Source organism: Uranotaenia lowii, chromosome 3 (assembly GCF_029784155.1).
Source record: "Uranotaenia lowii strain MFRU-FL chromosome 3, ASM2978415v1, whole genome shotgun sequence".
Classification (NCBI taxonomy): domain Eukaryota; kingdom Metazoa; phylum Arthropoda; class Insecta; order Diptera; family Culicidae; genus Uranotaenia; species Uranotaenia lowii.
Genome location: NC_073693.1, coordinates 237,753,506 through 237,776,611, shown reverse-complemented (window position 1 = coordinate 237,776,611; position 23,106 = coordinate 237,753,506). Strand labels below are relative to the sequence as shown.

Sequence of the window (23,106 nt, the reverse complement as noted above, 5' to 3'; positions counted from 1 at the left end):
CATATTTTCTAGTTAAGTATGGATCATAATTTTTTTTTCAAAATCATGGTGTTAAAATTGTCCAACAAACGTTTCGTATAGAAAACTGATACGAAAAATGTTTTGCTCTGACGTAAAACCTTATTTGCCGTAGAAGGAATGTTAAGGTTTTTGTTAACAATAAGCACAAAAACCGCGCGATAAAAACAAGAAAAATTAAAACTGTCGTAAGATACACACTTATCAGCAGAAAATATCACAAAACCCTAATTTCATCAGAAAACATTCCGAATAACATGATTCATTATTATTTTTGAGAAAAAGTTGAAAAACAGCTGAAATATTGACAATTTAAGTCATGCTGTGCAACAATGGGTTAGGGGACAACGATTGGCAAATCACCCTATATTAATTTAAGCTTTGAAACACTGAAATTAGAAGAACAATCGGTTAATAAGGACCAAAATTATTGGTAAAAAACTTGTAAATAGGTTTTTTTGTTCATCCCGAAAAAATTATGCTCAATTCTATACAAACTTAAGGTTTGTTGCACGACCCCTCCTTTTTGTAGTATAATCTGGGCCTAATTTTGCATGAAACCCTGTGCTAGTACCTTCATATTTTAATATTGTTGTTGAGTTAAAAGTCTCTTCGTGGGAATTAATGTGAATACGGGGTTCGATTTGGATTTTCTAGCAACATTCTATAAGGTAGAAGTTTCAATAAAGGACACTTTTTTAAAATATTTTATGAGAACAGTCTTATGAATTTGTACGAAAGAAAATTGTTTTTTAAAAAATTTACCATATTCAAAAATTTGTTAATCCTATTGCATTTATTCCATAGATACTAAGTTTTTTTTTAACATAATGTTAGCAAGTTATAGAAGCTATAAGCGCATTTTTTATTCTTATATCGAAGAACTTGATCTTATTGTAATTTATTTTAAACTTCAGATAACTACCTTCAAAATTTTTATTCAAATCAGTGATCACTACCTACTGTATAATTTACAAATATTCTTTATAAAAATCGACGAGGATTTCATGTTAATGACTGTTTGTTTATTCTCGAATAAAGTGTTTCACAAGCGCAAATTTGTATTTTTTTTTTAAGACGTTCTAAAATAACCGCGTTAATGCGAAAAAAAATGATTTGTTATATCATTAAAACTTGATAATTGAATTCATTTCTTGAAGCGCATTGTTATGTTAAACTTGTTTTGAAGAAATATTATAATAGTGTTAAAGTAAGACGTTATCGAAAAAAAGGAAATCAATTTACGTGACGTCACAACGCATTCTTTGCCCGGGTGCAACTCACAACCTTCTGAACCGATTTTCATTCTGAATAAAGCATTGAATTCCTCTCAAAAATGTTTGAAGAGATCTTTAATTTTCGACAGTATGTGACGTTTAAAGGAATCATGAATTGAAAAATAGTAGAATTTTCGTGACGTCACAACGCTCAAAAATAGATACCTTTATTACCAATCACAGAGCGTTAAGTTGCTGTGATAATTTTTAATCTAATATCATTCTTAAATGATGGCTTTTTTACAATAATTTTGCAATAACTTGTTTTAATTAGCTAGTTTTTTGACAAAGTTATGTTTCAAATAAAGAATAATTGTTAAAATCAGTTTATTTCCGTACTAAAATTTTAAATTTCAACGTCAACATACTCAATTCCGAAAAAAGGTAACAGAAAATCTTTTGATGGAAAATGAAGCTCAAGAAATGAACTTTCAAATGCTGGGCAAATTGATTTGAATAATGAAAAATGAAAATCGGTTCTCCAGTTGAAGGGCGCTTGGAATGGGTCATATATTAATAATTCAGTTACCAAACTGGGCTAAAATGCATCACAATACAAATCAAAGATTCACCGTTTAAAACTCGTTTCTATGTGCTGGAATATGTTTGTTCTGTATCACGCGTATGTTAATTTCAAAATTTAATCCATCTAAACGTTAATTTTTATGATTCCATCTAGTAGAATTTTTTGTAGTATTTTTATCCCTAAATTTATGCAGCATCCTTATGCTTTTTCTTTAAAAACATTTTTGACAGAAAACGTGTAAAATTTAGTTCGAACAAAACCAAAAATTACTGCAAATTGTGCTTCATGCGTTATGAAATCACAAACATAACGAAAACTAAAAATTTTCAAACGATTTCATTTATTTTTTCATTAAAAACAAAGTTTGGTGCAACTTTTCATTAGTAGGGTAAAAATCGCATAGTTTTGTGGGTAAATTTAAAAATTACTGGTGGAACCAAATCAACTCGAGACTATAAACAATGATGACTTTAATGTTTGTTTTTGACTTGATAACTTTATAATGCTTTGAGATCTTTTGTTACGCATTTTTAAGAGATTACTTAACGTGGTATCATATATAATACAAAAATATAAATTAGATTTTACAGTAAAATAAAACTTATAAATGTTAATGTGTTATAAATGGTAACAAAAAAAATGTGTGTAACTATACTAACTGTATTTTCTAGAAATATAATCTTTGTCAATGTAATATTCTACGATAGTTCATAGATGCCTTATTTCGTTTACCATTTAATAAACTAATTTTTACTATTTAAACAATTAAACTGTTTAAACACAAATTAAATTTTTCTGATATAAGTTTTATGATTCGAGGGCAATACAGTTATTCTATTGACAACAAACACAAGTCTCAAAATTTTCATAATTCATGCAGTGATGGTTAACATATAAAATCGCAAATCCTAGTCCGACGTTATTTTGAAATCCATGATGATAGCATCCGCTAGGCATTACTTTTCGAATCAACAAGTTACTGGAAATCGCATAAAACTCCCACTATATACTGCTCAACGGAAAGTAGTCGGATATTATTGAAAAATAATTCGAAAAATAAAACGAGATAAAAATGATAAACAAGATAACACGATAAACAAGATTAACAAAATTAACAAGAAAAACAAGATAAACAAGATAAACAAGATAAACAAGGTAAACAAGATAAACAAGATAAACAAGATAAACAAGATAAACAAGATAAACAAGATAAACAAGATAAACAAGATAAACAAGATAAACAAGATAAACAAGATAAACAAGATAAACAAGATAAACAAGATAAACAAGATAAACAAGATAAACAAGATAAACAAGATAAACAAGATAAACAAGATAAACAAGATAAACAAGATAAACAAGATAAACGAAATAAACAAGATAAACAAGATTAACAAAATATGTGGGATTAGCAAGATAACATAATACAGATTAAAAATTTTTGTTGCCTTACAATTTAATTAAAATTATCATCTGAGTTCATCTACGGAATGAAAAACACTCATTGAAAACCAAAACATGTCAAAACAGTTGATTTTGCACTATTGTATGTATGTATGTATGTATGTATGATTCCCCCATCGGTAGCAAGGTCCTGCCTATGTCTGTGTGGCTTGGCCTTTGAATTGACTTCTCGGGCTTCCACGGCCGATGGTTCGTCGAGAGGAGGCATCCAACCCTCAGAAACCTACAATGGTTGGCACTCCACTCCGCTTGCAATAATTGCTTTGGGTTATCCCCAGATGCATTCCCTCTAGTTCCCAATCCCCGATATGAAAATATAATTCAAATTCAAAATAATATTCTACATATATATATAACATCAAAGTTACCTGATACCTGAAAAAGAAATAATAGTTATCTTGAAGGGCAGTAAATTTAATGTGAAAAATACTTTAAGGTTAAAAAATTTAAATTAAAAACAAAAAGTTTGAATAGTAGTTTGCAATATTGTTAAACATAAAAGTTTACAAAGAAAAATCAACGCTGTTTTTTTTTTTAAATCAGATTCAATTTATTCGATGAAATAAAAAAAAGTGTTTCAATAGTTACTTTTTTTTTATTTAAAGACGTCAAAAATATTTTCTCTTTTTTAAGATGCATAAAAATGGAGGTTACAAAACAATGTTGTTAAACATAAAAAGTTTACAAAGAAAAAACAAAGCTGTTTTTTTGAAATCAGATTCGATTATTTCGATGAAATAAAAAAAAAGTGTTTCAATATTTCCTTTTTTTTAATTTAAAGACATCAAAAATCTTTTCTCTTTTTTAAGATGCATTAAAATAAAACAAGGAGAAAATTTTAACTATTGACAACTATTGAGTTAAACTTTTATTCTACCAAAAAAAAAATGGACAAATTATTTAAAACTTTTCATAGTTTAAAAAGATATAATATTCATTTTACCTAAAAATTTCGCTAAAATTTGCACAATTTTGTAAGAATCTGAAATGTAAAAATTTTCATAATCCATCAACTTTTATCTGATGATTGTGATAAATTGTTTGTTTATATTAACACAATTTAAAACGTAATATTTTAGCTAGACCCTAAGCTTTACAGCCTTAAGTTTTAAATAATTTGAATGACAATCGGCAATCAATTTAAATTTTTTTTTATTGCGTTTCAGCTATATCTTGAATCTTGGGTAGGGAAATGATAAATCATTTAAGATAGTAGAAAAACCAAAATACTAATGTAATTTCTCGCTTTACAAACATTTGATTTTAATTTTTTTTTCTAACAATTGCAATAAAAAAATCAACAATTGAAAATTTTGATGCTAAATTGGCTACGTCATATTATTGTCTCAACTTATGAGGTGAACAATAAAGTAAAGTAAAATAGATGGAACGCTCTCACCAGTTTCGAGCTTTCCTTCGTTGGAAATTTCCCGCTTGCTGCGATGGATTCGAACACGTCCATACATGTTCTGGGCTGGGTTTAGGTAAAGTTGTTTATGCGCACTCAATCACTTCAACCAAAAACGCAAACGGTTCGAAAAATAAAACATCAAAGCAATCCGCGCGTAGCTAACGCTTCGTCATAGCAGCAAAATCAACATTACACACGCGAACGAGCGGAGTCCATTTTTCCACATTCTATTTCATTCCCAGAATGAACACGAAAACATTTTCATTTTTGATTCTAGTATTGTAGTAGCTTTGTCACACTCATCAATCTTCGCACAACTTATGTATAATCGAACAACACAATCTGACTTCCGAAGCTACCCAAATAAACAGCCGACCTGGCAGTAACGAAAAAACGAACCGTACGCGTGAAATTATTTATAATACAGATGAACATGAGTGAATAATAAATACTCACAAAATCGTTGTTAATGATAGTGTGAAGTAAGAATATGAGTTGATTTTGCACTATTGACTACAAAAAAATTGAGAATTTCCAACCGATCTATATATATAAAAATGAATTTCTGTCTGTCTGTCTGTCTGTCTGTCTGTCTGTCTTTCTGTCTGTTCCCTATAGACTCGAAAACTACTGAACCAATTTACGTGAAACTTGGCAGGTGGGGACATTGGAGGCCGGGGAAGGTTCCTATTATGGTTTGGGACCCCTCCCCCTAACAGGAAGGGGGGAGGGGCCACCCAAACAAAAGAATTTTTTTTGCAAAACTCGAGAACCAATCAAGCTAATGGTATCAAGTTTGGCATGGGGTGGTATTTGGGAACGGGGAATATTTCAATGAATATTAGGTACCCTTCCCTCCACTCAGTGGGGTGATAGGAAGGGGGGGAAAATAAGGTAAGGTAGCCCCTTTACAATTTTTCATATAACTCGAAAACTAATCAAGATATTGGAACCAAATCTGGCATGGGAAGGTATTTTGATACGAGTAATCTTTCAATGATTATTTTAGACCCCTCCCTCTTTGCAGTTGAAAGGGGAGGAGGCCTCTTCCATATTTTTTTACATAACTCAAAAGCTAATAAAGCAAATGGAACCAAATTTGGCATGGGAAGGTATTTGGATACGTAAAATATTTCTATGATTATTTGAGACCCCTCCCTCTCTCCAGTAGGGAGTTATAAAGGGGGGAGGGGCCCTCTTTTTATTTTTTACATAACTCAAAAACAAATCAAGCAAATGGAACCGAATTTGGCATGGGCGGATATTTGGGAACCTGACATGTTCTAATGATTGTTTGAGACCCCTTCTTTCTTCCAGCGGGAAGAAAGGAATGAGGGAGGGAAGCTTCATACAATTTTTATTGCATAACTCAAGAATTATAACAGCAAATGGAACCAAATTTGGCATGGAATGATATTTGGGTACGAGAAATGCTTCTATGAATATTTGGTATTCCGCACTCCTTCAAAAAGGTGGATAAAAAGGGGGAGAAGAGGTTTGCCTTACAATTTTCAGTAAAACTCATACAAATAGGGCATGGAAAGGTACTTGGTTACGAGATATGTTTCTACGAATGTTATAGACCCTTACGCTTTACAGTGTAGAGTGGGGAAGAAAGAAGGCAGCTCTCTTATCAATTTTTTAACATAAATGCAGGACATATCAAGCAAAAACAACCATATTTTAGTTAGATTGTTTGCGTACGATTAATTTGTGACCCTCTTTTTTAAGGCGAAGCTTAAGTAAACAGATTAAAATTTTCAGAACTTTAACACAAATTTATAGATCAAGATTCAGAAAGTTAGTTTAGGTTTAAGCTCTCATTTTATAGCGGTTGCTTATGAATTATGTCATAATTTGATTCGAAATAATGTCAACAAAACAATAAAAATTTAAATAATTTCTGAAAATATCATTTGATTTTGAAAGGTGTAGCAAAGCACACTGGGTCAGCTAGTATAATATAAAAAGATAAACTTTTGGAATTCTTGTTATGTTTGTGATAGGTATATGGAAATATTTTTCATAGGTCTTTTGCTTTTTTCATGATCCGATGCTAAAGATTTTTTATTAATGCGTCGAACCTGGATAGCGAAAGTCCAAGGACAGATTTTTTTTTCTCGCTTAAAGAGGTTTCTCACTTACATATCTAGGTTCACTCTTATATAGGTTCAGGGATATATCTTGTTAAAAGATATTCGGTGAGATTCGTTCTAGGGAGTATGTTAACCCTTTAAAGCTATGGTAAGCCAATGATCAATTTTGACTTGAAGCGTGTGAGATTTATTATGTTTAGTTATTCCTATAACAATATTAGTACACTGCGGCTCGTAAAATTATTCAGAAATGCAAACATTACTGTTTCAGTAAAATAACCATAACTTCCTCAATTTTCAATCGATTTTGACAAACAACTACTTGAAATCTTTATTTGAATTAAGATTCACGGTCCATAAAAAACAGATTTTTAAATGTTACCATCGAATCTGAAACTGTTGATAACGCACAATTTCCTCTATAAAATGTACTTTTTATCATTTTATCTATCATAAGTTCACTAATATCAACAATCAAGGCCGTTTTAGGAACCGACTCATGGGGGGCGGTTTGATGACTAATTTTTTCATGATGTGTTTCCAAAAAAATGTTATAGGTATATTAATAATATATTTTTGGTATACTATTTAATAATTAAATTTTTCAGTGCTTTTACATAATTAGTTTTTGAAATTAAATTGTTACTTTTGAAAAAACGTCCTAAAATCTTTAAGATGATATTCTCAATTTGTATAATGAATTCTTTGATGACAAAATATTGAACTTACTCTCATCGATGGTTAATGTCTTTGAATTTGCTTAAGAGTTTAGTTGGTTTAACTGATCCGATTTTGCATAGAAGATAATTTTTTAAAGAAAAAATTCAATTATCAAAAACTTATTCTGATTGAAAAATTTCTATGTTAAAAACAAATAATCTGAATCTACCCAACTATTAAGTATATTGAAAGCTTTTAACCATCGATGTAAATAAATAAAATTTTCAAAAATAAAAAAAAAAGTTAAAATTTCTATGGTTCAAATCTAAATGTTGCAAACTTGAACAAAATTTAAAATTTTTATTCAAACTTTGGCATTTGATAAAACTGCAATAGAACAAATTTTAATTCCCTGCAGATTTTTTTTAAATGAAGAGTTCATATTTGGACTAACGCTAAAGGTAAGGAAAGCGTTTTCACAGTGAGTAGAATGATTTTGTCTTTTAAAAACCATTAAGAAGACTAAAAAATCTTAAAGAAAAATAAATTGTTCTAGACCCCCCGATGGATAATTTCTAATTTGGGCTCAAATGAAAGGAAAAAGTCCCAGCTTTCGAATGGTGAAAAATTAGCGATGCTTATTTTCGAAAAATCATGTTTTCTCCCAGAGACACCGTGTTTTATCATTTAAAATCAATTTCATAATAGAAATCTTGAGCTTGAATTTTTTTAAATTAATTTTCAAAATAAAACAGATTGTAAAATAAACTAAAATTCTACTAAATATTTGTGATTCTCTGCTGAATTGTGTGTACAAGCTGACTTTATTTAAAATTTGAAATTTTGAAATGTAATTAACAACAAAAATTATAAGTTTAAGGTTTTTTTTATCGATTTGAATTCCTCAACAAAATTGTCATTTCGATATTGTTATCTTGATTGTATAACTTATTTTTGAGCTGAATCCGAATCTGAATTTCAAATTTGATCAAAAATGATATCTGAATCTAACTTTCAGATTAACTTTAACTATCCAAAATACCCCACACAAAAAAAAATTAACTTTAATTGAGATTTTTTGGGCTTCAATCATAATTCTTTATAACAATTATTTATTAATAAACCCTCTTGTGAATCTGAATGAACTTTTGAATTTTGTACGATCAATCTGATTCTGAGTTTTCGATTTTGAATTGCCATTTACAAGCTTCAAAATATATTAAAACTACATGAGTGATAAGTTTAAAAACGTTTAAGTTGCATATGAAACAAAAACTCGGAATGTCTTCAAATTTTCTTATTTTCACATTCGTAAAATTATTGTCCTAATATTGAAAATTATATCTAATTTCTAATGATGTTGTGAATGGAGAATCGAGAATCCTAAACTGATTATAAAATCCAAAGTGTGTAAACAGAAATACCTAAACAAATTATTTCGATATTATAGAACCAGAACTTCTGGAATGAGTTAAAACTCATTAAAAAATTCAGAAACAGATCAATTCTATCAACAAGGTAAGTTTATTTTTGATAAATTATAGTAGAATCCTGAACCTGAGATTAGTTTCGAGATTTTGGCATCAGTACTGTGGGTAAATATCATTACTCTTGAATAACCTTGCTCAATGATCGAAAATTGACTTGTTGATCATACGCAAAAATGAAGGTGAGATGATCGGTAGCAAATTTATTCACCTTCAATATTCAAAAAAGATATTGTAATTAAATGCAGTCCGAGATATTTGAATCTAAGTACAAGTACATTTTTTATATTTTTTTATTTTTAAATATTTAGATCATATTTCAAACACTATCCTTTTGAGATTTTTCTTTGTATTGCGAATTCAGTGAAAGATTTTACATTAAAACTTTGGGTAAGTCAATGAAGTCCATGATTTTTTTTAAATTTTGTAAACTAGTGTTATTGATTTTATAAATCTTGAACCATTCAGACCCAGTTTTTTAACAGAAATAAATTTTAAAAACAATAGAAATGAACTTTGTAAACAACATGTCAATGCTATACTGCTGCTTGTGTCTTCACTTATAGAGGCAAAACTAAGCAACTGCAATCAAATCGAAAGTAAACGTATTAATTTTTTACATAGTATTAAAATAATATTGAGTACCACATCATGAGCTTCTGTTTAAATCACAAAGTCAGTTTGGTATCAGAAAGCCAGTTTGGCTCCCAAATTTTAGTTTGGCATTGCTAATCACTTTAATTTGCTTCGGTTTTGTATCATCTTGACTCTTGCTTACAGAGGTTTTTCACTCTAATTTATTAAGGTTTTTGGCTGTAAAAATGACGGGTCCTGGCGAATTCTTTCACTTATAGAGGTTTCTCGCTTATCCAGTACTCGCCTAACCAAGTTCACAAATTTGATAAACACCAAAATACTTTTAAAATAACTTCACTGCTTGGTACCGGTATTATTTTTTTAGGGATCCAACTCAACTTGTGTTTATTCAAATGTACATATTTAGGTAGTTATACAACAAGTTGCAAAAATTAGATTTTTAAAGCACGAGTCGTACAATTAACCAACAAGGCTTATCGGCTTTTGGGTTACAAATTTTGTAATCAGATGAAAGGTTTTTAGATCAAATAGCTTGGATTTTCCAAGCCAGGCTACGTGCCTTAAAAATTCTGGCATCCTTATGCATATGTATACAATTTTTTGCAATGCCAGAAAATGTTCTTGAAAATTAAGTTTTTATACTTTCAGATACCAGTTGTAGTTGCTTCGAGATTAAAAACTGATTCAAAACCAAACTTCGTAACGAAAATCAAATATTTTAGTACGGAGTTGTAGAAAAGCGTATTTCTCAAAATAAACTCTCGTTTCCCATTTAGAGTTTATTTTTTATTAGTCTAAATTAGTCCTCAATACAAGTTTTGCTGGTACCTAATACTGATATTAATGAAAACTATATACCGATTACTGTTTTCAAGAATTAATTGTACTCACCAATATTGTTGTAGTTTCTTCAATCTGCAAGAAAAAGATAATAAAATAATAGTATTGGGAGGGTCACAATTTTATGATTTATTGATATGTGTTGACATCATCGATTCGATCAAAATATATATATGACAAGTGGACGATTCATTCATCACCACTGTTTGAATTCCCTTCCATCGACAAAAGACCATGTCACAGCCATGACCCCAACCAAAGTATGGTATGTAGGTAAGATAGAACGTTCCGCAAGCCATCTTCTACCAATTCAAAAGCATCGACGACGACGGTTGAATGGTTCGCTGCCTTCCGTTACTAAACTCCCGTCCAATAATAATCACGGCAACATGAAAGACGAACTTGGATTTTTGATTCCAACAAATTGAAAATAAACAAATACCTAATAGGCAGGAAAAAATAACCACAACACGACCTTCAAGGTTACCGCAAACGAACCGGAGAGTAAAATTTATATGGGAAACAAGTTCAAGTTTCATCACATCCAATCAAAAAATAATATAGAGAGGAAATAGGCAGTTTGGTTTTTTCATGTTTTAGGGGAACGCGCGCGCTTTTTTTTCGATTAAAGCTGTCGAACGATTGAGGAAGTCGAAATTAACGCAATATTTACCGACAAACATTAATAAAGCAACTTCTACCGGTGGGAATGAAGAAGTGTTTTGGAGGGTCAAAAGAACAAAATGGACTGTATTAATAATACTTTAATAATAACTTTTTTGCCTATTAAGATTAAAAGTTACGGTCTTCTACAAAGTTGTTGTTGGAAAATTTCGTTTAGCGAATTTATAAATTGGCACATAAATCATTAGCTGGCTCCGTTCCACAGAAATAACTAAATTGATGTTGATTCTTCTGTACAAAATATTCAATTTTTCCAAACAATCATAAAAGTTCAAATTTACTCATGTAAACGTTGCTTAAAAATTCTGCTAAAAATCATGGATGAGTCTTGGATCAACACGAAGCATTTTAGCCCCCAGGGTTTGAGAAATTTAAAAATGACCTCAAATCGACTCAGTCTACTGTATTATGTAGACTTCAAATCAAACTACACTACAAATCAAATTACACTATACAAATTACTATGAACCAAAAACGAAATGTAGTTTGATAAATCATTGAGCTGAATTTCGAATATTTGATTCTGTTCTGATTCTTGTGGTCAACCTTTTTGGGCAGTTTCAAAAAAATCTCAGCGCTGGAGGCTTGTTCGACTTATTTTTCAAAAACTGGTTTAATGTGTTCCAAATTGAATGTTCTCGATACCTTCAACATTTGCACATAGAATAGGACACCGCTATAAAGCAAAACAATTTAATCAATTTTCTAAAACCGACCATTTGTCTTCCGAGCAGTTGAGAACTATCAAAACGTCAGATATCTTGTATTTATGGCCTTTATCACGGGATCAACTGATGCGGAGCTATTCAAAATCGTCACCAAGTTTGGGAAAAACATCTGAATCACTCCGAAAGCGTACGCAAATTCAGGAAATTTTGCACCTTCGAGAATTCCTGCTGAATACTATCGGGAAACTGGATTTCCTTGTTGTGGGTCCCTTGCGGCTACTCTCGTCGTCGTAACCAAACGCCGCAATCGCCGCTGAATACGTAATGATCCCGATAGATCCATAAAAGTTTCGAATTCCTCAACCGGCGGCGATGACGACCGCAATAACTGCGCCTCGGAGATCCGAAACCTGTTTTCGGTTTCTTCGAATGCCTTCCGATTCGCAGTAGAAGTGTAGATAACGCACTCGAAATGATAAAACTACCTCAACGAGTGACAACTCTCGGGCGGCAAAAAGAGAGATGCGACAGCGACAATTCACGTGTCAAGCCCAGAGAAGAGCTTGAAGACGGCGGCGGCGCCCACATGGTGTTACACAAATCGGCATCTTGGGGGAGCGAAGCGAGCGAGTGCACACTGATGTGATGCGAAGAAAACATTCGATCATGTCATCGATTAATCCGGAATTATGCAGTCGTAGAAACTGATGAAGGATGGCAGTTTAAATCTTTTCACGTCGATAATTTTGTTTGATTATCGTTACCAAGATATTTAGATATTTATAGTATTTTTTTTTAAGTTAACACGTTCGTCGTCATGGGACCCATATTCGGGTGACGGGTATATTTCCTGGGAGGCGTGACGTGTGACGTGTGACGCTCTCTTGCTCAAGTTAGCCGCTCAATTTAGCCATACGTTTCAAATCGTTTAGTTCTCCCTCTTTTCTTCCTCGCTCCGAGAATTTCTTTGGGCCCGGCCAGTAAAACTACCAAAATGAGCGTGGCGACGAACGTGTTGATCTCTGTGCCGAAAATGCGCTGAAAAGTGTACTGTGCCAGAGATAATATGATTGCACTACTGGCATAAATACTCGAGCTTCCCATCAAAATGGTGCATGACCACTACATTCAAGAAAAACAAGAAAAACATTTTCATCCTATTGGATAATTCATCCCAGAAACAAGAAAAATACGAAGTACCGCGCCGTAGGGAAGTGAGAATAGAACTCACAAAATATTTTTATAACGTCTTGCCAATCCGGCATCTTAACCAGTGATCAACCCCCAAAGCGACAAAAAAACCGATACAAAATACCGTCACAAGCTAAAATTTCACACAAGAAAAACAAGAACGTTTATTCATCACTTAAAGGCTCAAGATTGAAAATAATCGGTCCACCAAACTCAAGCAGCTGTAACTTGCAATTTCCTGGACCGAGTTACACCAAATAACTTTATTTGAGTGACTTAGAGTGTTGACTTTCAATTTTATCCATTAAACAATTGAGCTTGATATGAAATTTAGGGACGACTTTTTTTTTTAAATTGTCGTTAGTTTCCTTCATATGCCTAACTTTATTTGAGGTAAAAAGTAATAAAATTCAAATTTGCTTCAAATTTTGAGCTTCTTATTTTTTATTTTGTTTTTAATTTCAAATAAATGACAAATTTGAAAAAGTCGAAAGAGTTAATATCCCAAGTAAAAATTTGGGTTCTTTAATGCATTTCAGTCCAATTATGAATTCAAGCTATAAAACCATGTTAGAGTCTATTAAACTCCAATTCAACACTTAGTGGCACAAAAAGGCCCTTCTGCAGTAGGTTCTGTTGAGCAAATTATAAAACCTTGGCAAGTCATCTTAACTTCTTAAGTTCTGTATGAACTTTGCTTATAAAACCTATTTATAATATTATTTTCATCTACAAATAATTCTGCTCCGGAACTTGGATTTCAATCATAATTTTAAAAACAAATGATTTTAATTCAAATCAAATATAAATAAAAAACTAATCAGAAAGCTTAAATTTGTTTGATATAAATCTGTGAAGAAATTCAATATTATTTTCATATTCTGAATTTTCGTTACATGCTCAATTTAACTTGCGCTTTTAAGCTTACAGCAAATATGTATTGAAAAATTTCGAATAAATAACGGGCCTACAGTAAACTGCTCATTAATCAATTAAAACCAATAAAATTGATATAAAAATATTAATTTTCTAGTAAGAATTTTTGTTGTAGTAGTTCAAGATTTTGTTCAAAATTATTTCAGCCATTAGTATGCCGAGATTTAATAGAGCATGGATTAGATGAGGATAACTTTCTAAAATAGAAAACTGTCGTTAAAAAATATCCCATTATTTACCATAGAAAAGGTGACAATATACGAAATAATAATAGTCGTCACTGAACCCTTGAAAAACAATGGTGTTTTTTTAATAACTATTAAACTGATACACTTTTGAAAAACTTTTTCGTCTTATGAAAGTTTTTGCAATTAAAAATGGTAGCTTGAATGGGATTGAAAAAACTGACAAACTTATGTAGCTATCTATAAGTCTTTCCTATAAATCTGCGTTAGGCATGATGAGTTTCTTTTTAAGGAATCTAGTACATACAAAAGGTCTATTTACAGGCCCTCCAGATTATATTTTCGAAAGAACGTTACATATGTATCTGTACCTTATAAAACTTTTCAGGTTCAAGGGATGTTAATGGTGGAGTTTTGAATTAAATGAAATTTTCAAATACGTTTTTATAAATTTAGTGTTTAGTGTAACTTTATTTCACAGCCACATTAAGAGCCAAAAAAGAAAACAAGTTTTTTTTAAAGTTGTTTTAACATTAAGGAATTGATTTTTTGATAGAGATTTAAATTCATCCCTAGAACTCAAAATCTACGTTCAAAATTATAACAAAAGGAAACAAAATTCATGTTTTCCTAACTGCAAAGAATTTGAAAACTGATTTTGACTTATCTAGGGGCACTGAATGCAAATTTGATGTTTTTTGTAACAGCTTTTGTTTCTGGTATAACTTTTGGAAACACAAGGTGAAATTCGTGCACTTTGTAGCAAAAGTGTAAAATATCAAAATGGTTTTGAAAAAAGTGCTTTAACGTAATTACTTCTGGGCGGAAAAAATATAGAAGAAGTGTGGTTCCACATTTTGCAAAATAAGAGAATTTTGAAAACATTTAAAATCAAAATTAATTTAGGATATTTTTTAAAGCACAAGTGAAAATGCTTTTCAGCCATCGACAAACTTATGAAATAGTTGAAATTTTCAGTATCAAATACTTAACTAAACAAACCTTCCTTTGGTGTTATAACCTACCCATTCAATTGAAAAAAATTTCAAATAGTTTTTTTTTCAAATCGTTGTACAGTACCGTTCATAATTGTATAGAAATTAGAAGCATGCTTACTGTCACTTCGACTTTGAACTTGCATAACTTTTCACTCTGATGATATTTTCCGATCAAATTTTCTGCGTAAGATAGATCAACTATCACACTATTATATCACAAAATTTTAACTTTATAAAGTTTGTCTGGCCTTAGATACAGTAGTTCTACGACAATCGAACTTTTTGGACCTTTACCATTCAAACTGCAATATCTCAGAAACTACACTACACTACGCTACCTTTTTTTTATTGGAATGTTGAAGAGTGATTGTTGAAATATAAAGTTAGCGTTTTAGAAATGTTCTATCGATGGAATCTTCAGGCATGAGCTTAAAAATACGATTTTTTTAGAATTTTGGAAGATTTATGAGATTAAATCTTTTCCATCCACAAATCAGTCAAAAAATGTCTGACAAAAGCAATGAAGAAAAAAAAATGAATTGAATGATCCATTTGTGTTTTAAGCTTAGAATCTCACGATGTTGTTTTGAGGTTTTTATTGAAATAGATTTACTGGTTGTTGAACATAAAATATAATTTTCCTAAGGAAACGTCAATAGAACTTTTTAAAAACTGGCAAAAAAAAATCGAGTTTAGGACGCCAAAAACTGACAAATCAGTTTGCCTATCAACACCAATTATTTCGCCGATACTACTTTAAGCTCATCCACACAATAATATTGAAATTTTATATTAAAATCCAGTTTATGGTTTGATCCTCTGAATCTCAATGTTTGGCTAATTTAATTGCAATTGATTACGACTCTTCACTATAGAATAGTATTAACTATCAGGGTTAACCGTTCATTTCATGATGTTTCATTATAATGCAAAATCCTTTTAAAAAAATTGGAACTATGTGTAGGTACCTAAATGAAGGACAAAAACGATTTTTACTTTCTTTATAATTTATTTGTTGCAAATTCCAGTATGATTAAAATTGAAAATTTTGTATGATAACTTAAAATCCAAGAACTAATCAATTAAAATTATTTTTCAGAGGCTTCATACTTCAGAATCTGATTTTGATAATCTTATTTTCAACTTGATTTATATTTAGAGTGATGATTTTTTATGTAAATAAATTTTAAAATCAGATCCAGAATTTTTAACAAGAGTTGTGTTTCAAAATTAAAAATAATAATACGAAATTTCCAAATCACGATCCAGTAAAAAACTCCAATGAAGAATTTATTACCATTATTTATGTTTGTTAATGAGTTTATTGGTCTTAACGTAGAAAAGTGAAATACTTTATTAAAATACTGAAATATCAGAGTCTTACAATCAGATTGAAACTCAAAACAATAATCGTGTGTGATAAGTGTTAGTTATCTCAAAAGTTAGCTTTTTCAAACATATAGTTGCAAAATTAGAGTTATTAATTTTTTTTGAGCCTAGCGCTGATATTCAAAAGCTCAGATAAAACGATGTAGATAACCTAAAGGATTTTATTCTACATTTTCATCTCACAGCTACGTGTGTATTATTTTCATTTGTAGAATAACATTTATAATTATAAATTCTTTAAAGACCTGAAGAAGTGACAATTTCAAACTACCAGATATAAAAATAACGACAATTTTCATTTTATCAACACTTTTTGCACTGATTGTTGTAGTAAAGGATGTATAAGTTCCGTAGAAGAATATTTATCATTATTCTTCTCTTATTTATTTTTTTTTTTTTTTCAACATACATCTGATTTTTTTAAGTGAAATTCAAGGGGAGGATGAGGAGCAGAGTGCAGCTTATATTGTAGACTCATTTGCAATTGAACCCCCCTCCCTGCCATTCTCTCCCTCTTCTTTTGCTTTTTCAATATGATCGTTCTTTCACCAGATAATAACGTTTCTTTCTATTGAGCAGGATGGAGTAGGGGGAAGTGTTCCTAAATGCGCATGTTGGGTAATATGCGCATACAGCTGATTGACGATATGGCTGGAGATTCATCATATCTAATCACTGCAGTTTGAGGGCAATACACTTTTAACACATGGCATGAAAAAACTTAATTGTTATATAAAGTCGAAAAAATTTAAAAATTCAAACACGATTTTTGTCAGTTTTGTTAGAATATATGGAACTCTAATTATCGTGCGTACAGATTCCGGGAACAAAAGTTTTGATGGTTTTTCTTTCTCATTCATCTGGAAATCGGAAATTCAACAAATTGAAGCTTTTGGCAAGGTTGTAAATGATAAGATATTGGAATAAGAGACAGGTTCTGAATGCCCATATCAAGGCAGGTTAAATGCCTATATTAAGAAAAATAGATTAGTTTTATAAATTTTTTACATTTTATCATTTAAACATTTAATCTACGCCCAAATCACGATCTTACAGCGAAAAAATAAGAACTTCATACTGATCCGATAAAAATACGATATGAACAAAATATTACCATGAAATATGGCCATATGGCATACTTAACTATGTTTAATGCAAAAGAACTAGTGATGTAAAAAATTTCACCGAAATTTCAGCCTTGACGTATGCTTAACATCCGTTTCTACCATTTTCAATTAAATAATATCAAAATATTGCAAGTGTTAATGAAATATAGCTAAAAACATAAATATGCGCATTTAGCCCGCCAGTTTCGAAAATCGGCTATTTTGACTTCTTTTATTATAAAATTATTTTTACAAAAACTGTAAGAGATTTCAACAGAAAAATTGCTCTAACGTATATAAAACAGATGTCCGCTCATGTGTATATAGTTTTCAGACTCCTATCTATTAGAATATGGGAGAAAATGAGCGCTTTCCTTAATATGCGCATATAGCCCGCCTCTCCCCTACAAGGAATATTTGTCATAGGCTTTCTGCCACCTATCAATTACTAAAAACGCACTGGCACTAAGTTTTTTTTAAATACTGGACAAAAATATGAGGTAATGAGGTAATAGTTTAAAAGAAATAAATTGTAAAATAAAAAAGACAATTCTTAACTGTTTCTGGCATCACTGGTGAACATTTCTGAGTTTTGAAAGTTCAAGATTATAACGTATACCTATAGCAACTTTTTTATAAATGCAGTACGTTACGGCTTATGGTTTAAAAAATAACAGATATAAAGTTCTTGTTCTCGATATTGTGCATCTAAATTTTCTAATTCCGCCGAATGAGTGGATAAAAACAGAAAAATACCTTTTAACTTTCTTCGCGAAAGGTAAAACTATTTTTGTACTACCTTGAAAAAAGTTGATAATCAAAAATTTTAAATCTTCAATTTGAAATACTATAGGTTATATTCTACGGTGCCACCAAAAATGTAAACTAATGCTTTGAATGGATTTCAATATTTTTTTTTCAATTAAGAAATTGCATTTAAATAAATACAACTACTTTTTCAAGCCAGATTCCCATTCCCATAAGGTCTAGGTTCCCACAAGGCTTTTAAAAATGACCAAAATACAACTCGCTTAGAAAACAGACCCAGACTCCACGAAGTCTAACCCAAAATTCCAATTAGCATGCCACGCACACGCGCCTAATTTCCAATTTAGACCTTAATTATACGATACATCACCCTCCCCCTACGGTTACCTTAACGGGCTAGCTAGACCTAACCGGTTGCTGCAGGTTGCGCTGTGCATAAATAAACCGTTTTCAACCGCAAGGCGCAAAGGTAACAAGTAGGTAGGTATCGTTTTAATTAATCTCGGCTCTTTTGGGTCTCTGGCCAAGGTAGTTTGAGTTTTTTGCAACACTCGGCCAGCAACATTTGTATTTACAAATTTAGTTTACACTGGTAAGCACTCAAATGTTTGGTTTGGTTTTTGCCCTCTACAGTTGCTGAAATAGTTCACAAAAACTAGCTTAGATTTTACTGCAGTCCGTTGAAAGATGCAGCACATCCAGATGGCCTAAGGATACCCTCCAACGAAGGCAACCGGTGACATTGCGACGAATCGACACTGTGCTGTCAAAGCTGGAGAAACGAAAAAAAAATGCTAACAAACGTCCTTCAGATTGCGTAACGATAAAACAGCTTCGTGGAGTGCATTAAAATGTCGTAGTCGTAGGTGCAGTTCACTTTCGGTCAGTTCAGTGGACATGCGCTTATGTACCAATTCGAGTGACCTGAACACGTGACTTAGATCATTCTGCATATACCAAATATGCTTCCTGCTGAGCGCGCGCGGATAGGATTAGCATTCATCGAATGTGAGCCACATAAATACTTATATTCGAAGATCACAGTAGCCTCAATCATTATTTTTTATTTTATTTCTACTTAGTAGAAGACGACCCAATCAGGTAAACATTTGATTGCTATCGGTTCCTTCATTTGCTCTAGGTATAATGACTGAACAAATAGGCAATACCCGAACGCTCTCCGAGACTGGCTTTCCTTGACGTGCGTCGTTGTGGGGCGAACTTTGAGTGTTGTCTCCATGATAGGCCGATCGGTCATCAAGAGGAAGAGCGTAGTCAGCTAGCCAGCATAGGATCGATACATCGTGAGGCGCGTGAACGTTTGAGTGAAACCAGTCATTAACAATTAGGTGTCTTTGGGCTGCAAATTATGTTATGACGATGTGTCATAATTACACAAATCAAAGAGATCCGCAGGTTATTTGAAATCAGATCAAGCTTCGTTCACATGATCCTTACATTCAGTTCTGGTTTCGAGGAGCACTAATAATGGTGATTTCACAAATTGTTTGGAATTTTGTTAGTTGAAACTCGATCCGTAGCCAGAGCGTCTTTACTTGCTGAAAGCCAAGGTTCTCGTCAACTGTGCGGATTTCAGCGGCTAGACTTCGCCACCACGAGTTTCTGGGTCTGCCTCTTCTTCGATGACCTTCTAGATTCCAATCTAGCGCCTCTCTGCAAATCTCGTTTTCATCTCTTCGCAGCGTGTGCCCAATCCATCTCCTCTTACGTTCCCGAATCTCGATTTCTAGCGCCTTTTGATGACACCGGCGATGAAATTCAACGTTTGAGATCCAGTTGCCAGGCCACCAAGCGCGGATGATGTTCCGCAGGCAGCGATTCACAAAAACTTGCAGTTTTCGCGTCGTCACCACATATGTGCACCAAGTTTCACACCCGTACAGCAATACGGATTTGACGTTTGAGTTGAAGATTCGGATCTTAGTTCGTAGAGAGATCTGGCGTGACCGCCAGATGTTTCGGAGACTCGCAAACGCAAATCGGGCTTTTCTGATCCGGGTTTCGATGTCCTTCTTGGTACCACCATCAGGCGTAATCTGGCTACCAAGATACTGGAAGCACTCTACTTTCTTAACCTGTTGTCCAGCTACCACGAAATTGGGACGATTTTCTGTGTTGATTTCCATCGACTTGGTCTTTCCGACATTGATTTTGAGACCTGCTGCCTTGGAGCTTTCGGTGAGGTCGTCGAGTTTGCTCTACATGTCTTGTTGCCTTTGGGCGAGCAAAAATATATCTTCTGCCAGGTCAAGGTCGTTCAATTCCTTTATTGTCGAAGAATTTCACGGCAATCCTCGGTTTGGTCTACAGTCAATCGATCCAGTCAAGATCTCATCCATTACGAAGAGAAAAAGCAGCGGTGGCAAAATACATCCTTGTCCCACCCCAGCAGTTACCGGGATTGGTTCGGACAAGACACCGTCGTGCAAGACTTTGCACGAAAATGCCTCGTACTGTGCTTCGATTATATGGACTAGTTTCTCTGGGATTCCTCGTCGTCTTAGAGCAGCCCAAATGTTTTCGGGGTTCAGTTGGTCAAATGCTTTTCCGAAATCAACGAACACCAGCAGAAGAGAGTCCTGGAATTCGTTAATTTGTTCTAGTGTTATTTGTAGCGTTGTAATGTGATCTACATATGATCGTCCGGATCGGAATCCAACTTGTTGCCGTCAGAGTGTAGCGTCGATTTTCTTCTGGATCCTGTTAAGAATAACTTTGCAAAGTACTTTGAGAGTTGTACAGATCAAAGTTATGCCACGCCAGTTGCCGCACTCGGTCAGGTCTCCTTTCTTGGGGACCTTTACAAGGATACCCTGCATCCAGTCGACCGGTCAGTGGTCGGAAAATCGCTCAAGAAAAGCAATCAGGAATGGTTTCTAGCTAGAATGATGCTACCTCCGAGTGCTGTGATACGCACGTGGTAAAAGTACCCATTGAATAAATGTCGAAAATCAACACTAACTTGATACAAGAAGATATACCATGCCCCACCGGAGGCTACCGTTGCTATTCGTCACGTGGCTAATCGACGGTGATCGACATACTTAGTGATACATTTTGAACGTCGCTCCCTCAATCATTCCCGAACGTCTATCCTCGCATCATTGTTGATAATGCTCGTTATTGATAGACGATCATTAATGTTTCAAAAGGAAAAATCTGAATAAATACCAGGACCACATGTTCAAAAAAGCTGTAGCACATGCTGGACAGTTCATTGCGGTTACCTAGTCATGATTTTGTCCTTCTAGGCAAAACGAAAAATAAAAAATCATCTGATAGCCTACATAGATCGCTCAGAACTGATACATATCAGTTATGATCCTAAAGGTTGAAAGTCGTTAGGGGAAGGAAATCTGCATCGAGACGTTCGTTGCTGATAGTCTGCGTCCTTTTTTACCTCATCATGTATCGCAAAAGTGTTTCAAATACAGAAGCGTCGTTGTCATGCATGATTGTTTGTATGATTTGGTTGAAGAAGGAAAATTTGACTGCTTTGATTTTTTGGCTCTGAATGTAGTCAAGCATGGCTCAGTGAAAATGATTGATTTTCGGAAGCATGCCGGGAATGTTGCAGTATCCCAAATGTCGGTAAAAAGACGGTGTAACAGCAGGAATGCAATCGATTCCAGGCGCTTTGTTGGATTTCATGTCTTTGATTGCCGCTTCTATTTCAGCCAGCGAGGGCGCTTCCGAGTTTTATTTATTTATTTATTTGTTCTTCGTCTTCGAAATTATTCGTACAGACTGAATCTTAACCTTAATTCTTAATTCTATTCACAAAAACATTCTTATTTATATTAAAGTCATACAATTCAAAAACAACATTAAAAACTCGAATACAAGTACTGAGTGGATTGTTGTATCCATAGCTTGTCCTGTTAAATGGTAACACAAGCCCAACATGGTATCGGAGAATACGAGAAGGGGTGTTAATATTGATATTTGAAAGCAAAGCTGAGCAATCGATACGATTTGTAAGAAGGTCAAATATGAAAATTTGCTGTAATTTAAGGCGTCTAGCCGAAAGCATTTCTAAGCCAATTAACAAGCAGCGTGAAGGATACGCAGCAGGATAGCTCAGCAGGATTAGTTCAAGGAAGCTGACGAAGGGCGAATCGGATAAAGTATTTTTGGACTCGTTCTAGTTTGAGGGCACGTGTGACGTGATACGGTGCCCAAACTGGTGCTGCGTACTCAAGTACACTACGCACCAATGAGCAGTATAAAGATTTGAGAGCATAAACGTCAGTGATAAATGCTGCGTTGCGGCGAATGAAGCCCAGGACATAAAATCCTTTGGCTGCAGTTAGCGAAACATGTTCGTTGAATCTTAGTTTGCTATCAACTACCACACCTAAGTCACGAATAGAACTAACTCGCTCAAGGACAGTCGAACCAATTGCGTAGCTAGATTTGATAGTAGTCAGACACCGAGTAAATGAATCTACTTTATATTTCTTGATGTTAACGGCCATTTCGTTTTCATCGCACCACATCAGGAGCTAATCAATATCATTTTGCAAGGCAGTAAAATCTACGATGGAAGCTATTATTCGGAAGATTTTTATCGGTATGCGAGGTCGTTGATGTATAGGATGAAAATAAGCAGAACGAGCACGCTCCCTTGAGGAACCCCTGAGGTGATGTTGAGGCTTCGTGGTTCACTTGAACGAATGCTTTGCGGTCCGACAGGTACGAATTCAACCATTCAATTATCCACCTCGGAAAGCCTAGATGTAAGAGTTTGTCGATTACAAGGGTATGTGGAACTAGATCGAACG

At 33.2% G+C, this 23,106-nt stretch overlaps 1 protein-coding gene across 4 annotated transcripts in view; it reads right to left on the bottom strand.

Annotated features, from left to right (window-relative positions):
* The window catches only part of LOC129758486 (uncharacterized), a 250,910-nt gene that overhangs the window by 181,282 nt on the left and 46,522 nt on the right, over positions 1 to 23,106 (bottom strand). For all 4 annotated transcript variants that reach the window (XM_055755989.1, XM_055755990.1, XM_055755988.1 and 1 more), the window contains exon 3: positions 10,428 to 10,451. The gene's annotated coding sequence lies outside the window, so the exon portion shown is untranslated. The remainder of the gene's footprint in view (positions 1 to 10,427; positions 10,452 to 23,106) is intronic.